Source organism: Coenobita brevimanus, chromosome 77 (assembly GCF_032717465.1).
Source record: "Coenobita brevimanus isolate Jiangsu-jjx chromosome 77, ASM3271746v2, whole genome shotgun sequence".
Lineage (NCBI taxonomy): Eukaryota > Metazoa > Arthropoda > Malacostraca > Decapoda > Coenobitidae > Coenobita > Coenobita brevimanus.
Genome location: NC_137030.1, coordinates 8,562,092 through 8,568,207, shown reverse-complemented (window position 1 = coordinate 8,568,207; position 6,116 = coordinate 8,562,092).

Here is a 6,116-nt window from a genome sequence, read left to right as displayed (position 1 = left end):
ATCCAAGACATACCAATACGGTACCCGAGTGAATGAAATTGGTTGCTTCACTGATTGTAAGAGACCATCACACAAAACTGGGAAGATTACTGATTACCCAACTATACCACCAAGTCAACAACATAAAAGATATGGATAATTCTGCCTAACAGGGTCAGTTATCTCATGGTGGAGCCCAACCAGCATCCCACTGGCACTATGACAGACCAATGTACCATACAACACATGCTGAAAAGTAAGGGATAGGTCATTTTATATGTGTAAGAATGCTTGTGCTTCTGAGAAGGGAAGTACAGTATGGTTACTTCTTGTTATAGGAAGCCTGTATTTAAGTTTATTATTGCTATCAAGTCTCAGATATATTACAGAACAAATTCTATTAATGCTGAATCATCTCCACACAAAGTGGATTTTCAGCCTTATCCATTTGATAGTATGTGCTAGTCCCGGGAATGAGACTTATGATAATGTATTTTAGAATGCATCCTTGATTTATACTGAGGTGACTGTGCAGATAGTATAGTTAAATTCAGGCACAACAATATAGCTACCAATAAACCCTAAGTCCATCTAGATTATGTAGAGAATTACAACAAAATCCTGGTTGGATATGAGTACAGTATATATACAGAATTTAGACAACAGGATGATGTGGCAAATACTGTACAGTACATGTTCCAGACATTGCAGGAATTGTATTTAGCATTATAATGGTAACAAAGCTTTATGATATACTGTACAATTTTACAGAGATTATATTACTGTATTGCTTATTTCTGTATTTACCTGTCCCTTTACCTGCATCCTACCCAGTCCTTTTTATATAGGTGTAACTCAATGATGAATTCCATACTATTGCTTTCACATGTTCATGTTTTTCAGTCCTACCCACCCCCTTCATAATGGTGAATAACTGGGTGATGATGATTACAATGATGATGATGATGATGATGATGACAGTTATCCATACTTCTGTGTTTACCTTTCCAAATTTCTGAACCCTACCCACCCATTTCCATTGGGGGAAATTGTGTGATGATGATGATGATGATGATGATGATCAAAGCTTCAGCTTTTGTGTCTGCCTTTTCCCATACAATATCTGCATCCTATCCACCCCTTTTAAATACTAGGTATAAACTCAACTGAAATAATATAGCAATAAAAAACTGTACATAATTAATACAGTGTCCAGTACTGTACTATTTCTTTATCATTAAACTAGTCTTTATATGAGTATTTAGACTAAGCCATTTCTCTCTCACAGTTATAAGAATATACAACACAGATGTATATTATTAGGGTAATTCAGCTTTGTTAAGAATCTAGTAACCCTTTCGATCCAATGACATTTTATTCTTGCTATCTCCATTTTTTTTTTTTTTTTTTTTTTTTTTTTTTTTTAAGGATAGGTTTTTGAGCTGGAGAGGTTACATATGGATTTCACTTACCCCTCTGCTATTAGGGTGCCCTCCTAAGTTAAATTAAATGATCTGGTAGCAGCAAAAATAAAAAATAAATGTTTATCATTACACTGAATAGGTTAAGTTTACACCTTTGTACAGTGCATCATATTCTGTATATTTGTTATGAAAGTTTTTAATGTGACTATGACTACAGTGCTATATGAGTACCATGTTATATATATTACTGTCATTTCTATGGACACATTTTCCACTAATCATTTTGTTACTGTAGAGTCTCCATCATCCATCTATCCATTCATCATCCAATCCTATGTTGCCCCATGAGAAGCATAGAAACCCAGGGCTAGGCAAGTTGGTCCTGACATTTAAGATGAGAGTGACCAGCCTCCCTCACCCCTGATTGGCATTACGCGAGCAATAAGCCCCAACCACCCCCTGGATGTAAACCTGCACCGGCTCAATCTGACTGGAGCACCTTAACTACTCACTAAACCACCACGCACCATAATTTGGTTATATGGTTACCACTCAGCATAGTAAATGGTTTCCTGGCATACTGGAAGCCATTTGACTTGTTACTCAGTGTACAGTCACCCACAGACAGAAGGAAGAGGAAAGAATCCTGCATACAGTATTTCATTCAGGATGACACCATATGATTTTGTTCATCTGCAAGAAATTCAGGCTGTCAAAATGTTAGGAACAATCTGAATAACCCGTACGGCCTTGGTGCATCGTTCTATGCAAAGTGGTTGATATATAACATTCTTACACTCCACCACAAGATTTCTTCAGTGTTTCAGATATGGCTCTATTAGTACAGTAGAGAAATACCTCGATATACGATACCCCTAGATACAATACCCTGGCTTAACGATGGGGATAGAAATACCACCACACCCCGCCTAATGATGACCAAACCCCAGTTTAACTAATTTTTTTTTAACCGATTTTTATTATATTTTAGTCTAAAATTGTGTTTAGGTTGATTTATAAACTGTTTTTAGACTTAGATTAATGTATTTTAGCCATAGGTGGGGAAACATTGTCATATTGGGATACAGTTTACTAAGCTTGATTTTTTCCCGACATATTTGATGATTTTCAGACTTTATTTATTGGTTTTAGTGAGTTATTTACAGGTGTTAGGCTTAGGTTAAATTCCCTGACAGCTGTTAGGACATTTAGATTGGCTTTAAACTTGTTTTTGGGCTCATTTGGGTGGGTTTTGGGCTTGGTTTGGGGGGAAACCCAAGGCTGGTAAACACACCACACTGCTTTACATGTTAAAAGTACCCCAATATACGACAGATAGATTATCATTATTAACAGGTTTTACGTAACCAATTACATTGTTAAACCAGGGTATGCCTGTATTATCCTGTTCACCCTGCATCATTTACTTATTTCCTGCTTCTCACAACCCTTTTGATGCTTGATAGTGCCATACCATTGCCCATACAGGAGACTAAGCCATCCACACAACACTGTAAGATGCCTTCTTGTGAGTTTTCAGGGGGGACACTATTTACAGAATACCAAGTGACCTTAAAAACTCAGCTTAGGTACTATATGGATTAAAATTGATCTTCATTAGCTATGGAATCTTTAAGTTCTGTACAGTACTTAGGCTAAAACCTAACAAATTTAAACATTCAAGCCATATCCTAGTAGTCAAAGGGTTGAAGAGAAGTGTGCCACTGTCATTATCAAATACTGTACAGTCACTACTCGTTATACGATGGGGTTACGTCAGGTCATACCTCAACATATAACGATTTTATCATAAATCGGGAGATTGAAACATATTATAAAAGGGGGGTTATGTCAACTCAACTTCTCAAAGTCACCTACCCAGGCTGAAAAAAACGACAACCCACCTTAATCACTTCCTGTGTCGGTCCAAGTTGTCTCCAAGACCAAAACAAACACTATCACACCAATACAGCCAGCACTGCTCACGTACAGTAAATCATTGCAACAACACAACAATCACACTTGAGTAATGTTGGCCTAGTGCTACACAATGTATAGGCCTACTGTAGCACGATGCTTGGCTGAGAGGTGACGATAGCAGGGGGGCACACGTAAACAAGTGGAAAAGACAGGGCTTTGAAGGGGTGGCGGGACCGCAACTGAACCAAAACAATGCTCTGCATGCTGGGGCCGCCATCTATGCCTAAGACAAGTGATTGTTGCCTTGCGTGTGCCTGGCGCTTCGTACAAAATTTCCCGAGGGCAATATTGTTATGGCGGGAAATTCATCGCAAATCGGATTTTGGGGTGGAACTTTTCTGTTATCGTTGTAGCGAATTATCGTTTACTGAATCAACGTATAACGAGTAGTGACTGTACTGTATGTGGGATTAAAGTCAGTACGCCAAATACTGTAGTGGGAATTTATGCAAACTTCAGTTAAACATGCTGAGGACTGTGTTGTTCAGTTGGGAAACTGGATCACTGTTATTATCAGGTTGTGTGTGTGTGTGTGTGTGTGTGTGTGTGTGTGTGTGTGTGTGTGTGTGTGTGTGTGTGTGTGTGTGTGTGTGTGTGTGTGTGTGTGTTCTTACCTTACCTAATTGTATCTTTACAGGAATGAGTCAAGCTCGTACTGTCCCGTGTCTTAAACCATATTTATCGTACATATCCTTAAATTTGTGAATTGTTTTGGCACACACTATTTCATTCAGCAGTGCATTCCACTGATCAATTGCTCTGTTTGGGAAACTGAATTTCCTTACGTCTTTATCACCTCTCTTCTTATGCAGTTTTTTGCAATGTCCTCTTGCTGATGCTTCTCCATATGTTAAGTAATCATTTATGTCTATTTTCTCCTTCCCTGATATGCACTTATATAGCATTATCATGTCACCTCTTTTCCTTCTCTCCTGTAGTGTTGGTAGATTCAATTTATTTAGTCTTTCTTCGTAGCTTAGGTCCCTTAAGCTTGGTATCCATCTTGTAGCGGCCCTTTGAACTTTTTCAATCTTGTCTATATGCTTTTTGAGATGAGGACTCCAGACTACTGATGCATATTCCAGGCTTGGTCTAATGAATGATGTTATTATCCTTCTTAGCATGTCTTCATTTATGTATGTGAATGCTATTCTCATATTTGCAAGCAGTGTATATATGTTCCGTACCTTCTTGCTGATGTGGTCAGCCGGAGATAGTCTGTTATTGATAATCACACCTAGGTCTTTCTCTCTTTCTGATGTGTATAGGGTTTTATTTCCTAACTTATAATCCCAATCAGGTCTTTTTCCACTTTTACCAAACTTGATTACATGACACTTGTCCACACTGAATTCCATTTGCCATGTACTACTCCATTCATGAAGTTTATTTAATTCTTCTTGTAGCTCCCTACAAGAGTCTGTGCTAGTAATTCTCCTTTGTATTTTTGCATCATCTGCAAACATATTCAGATAGCTCTCATTTCCAGTGTTACTGTTTATATCATTTATATACACTAAAAACATGATTGGTGCCAGCACTGAACCCTGTGGTACTCAACTAGTCACTTCTTTCCATGATGAGTAGTTTCCTCTTAGTACTGTCCTCATTTCTCTTTTTATGAGAAAGTCTTGCATCCAACAAAACAGTTTGCCTCGAATTCCTCCTTCATGGTACAGTTTCCATAAAAGTCTTTGATGTGGTACTGTGTCAAAAGCTTTCTTGAAATCTAAATAGATACTGTGTGTGTGTGTGTGTGTGTGTGTGCGTGTGTGTGTGTGGAGAGAGATAGAGCGCTTGTGTATGCCTGTTTAGATACTGTATTTATAAACAGTGTGAAGATACACTAAATGTGTACGTAAGCTACTGAGAATTTTTAAATGAATAACTATTACTGTATTATTATTGTTGTAATTATTATTATTATTGTGGATGTGATAGAAAGCGTTAGAAGAAATACACTCTGGTGGTTTGGCCATGTGGAGAGGATGGAGAGCGAGACACTAACGAGAGTGTATGAGAGTGAGGTGGCGGGGCGGAGAGGGAGGAGAAGGCCGAGGATGGAATGGAGTGGAGAGGTATATGATGAGAGACAGGGGTGTGAGCTGGGAGCAGGGCATTGAAACGGCATTGAACAAGGTGACATGGAGGCAGTTTGTGTGTGGTCACCCCTTACAGGACTGAGGCGTCTGGCAATAGATAGATAGACAGACAGATAGATTATCATTATTATTATTATTATTATTGTTACATTGCATCCATCCATCATCCATTCCTACGGTGCCCCATAAGGAGTGTAGGAGCCCGGGACTAGGCAAGTTGGTCCTGACATTTAAGATGAGAGTGACCAGCCTCACTCATCCCTGAGTGGCATTACATGAGCAATAAACCCCAACCATCCCTTGGATATAAACCTACACAGGCTCAATCCAACTGGAGCAGTTTCATTACTCACTAAACCACTAGGCAACATAATTTGGTTATATGGTTACAACCCAGTGTAGTAACTGGTTTCCTGGTGTACAGGAAACCATTTGGCTTGTCAATCAGTGTAGAGTTACCCATAGGAAGAAGGGAGAGGAAAAAATGAAGGAAAGAAAGACAGAAATGGGAGTGTAAAGTCACACGTAGGCAGAAGGAAGAGGAAAGAACGAAGGAAAGAAAGACAGAAAAGGAAGGAAGGAAGAGAGGAAAGGGCAGACACCCAAAGCAGCACTCATTATTATTATCTTA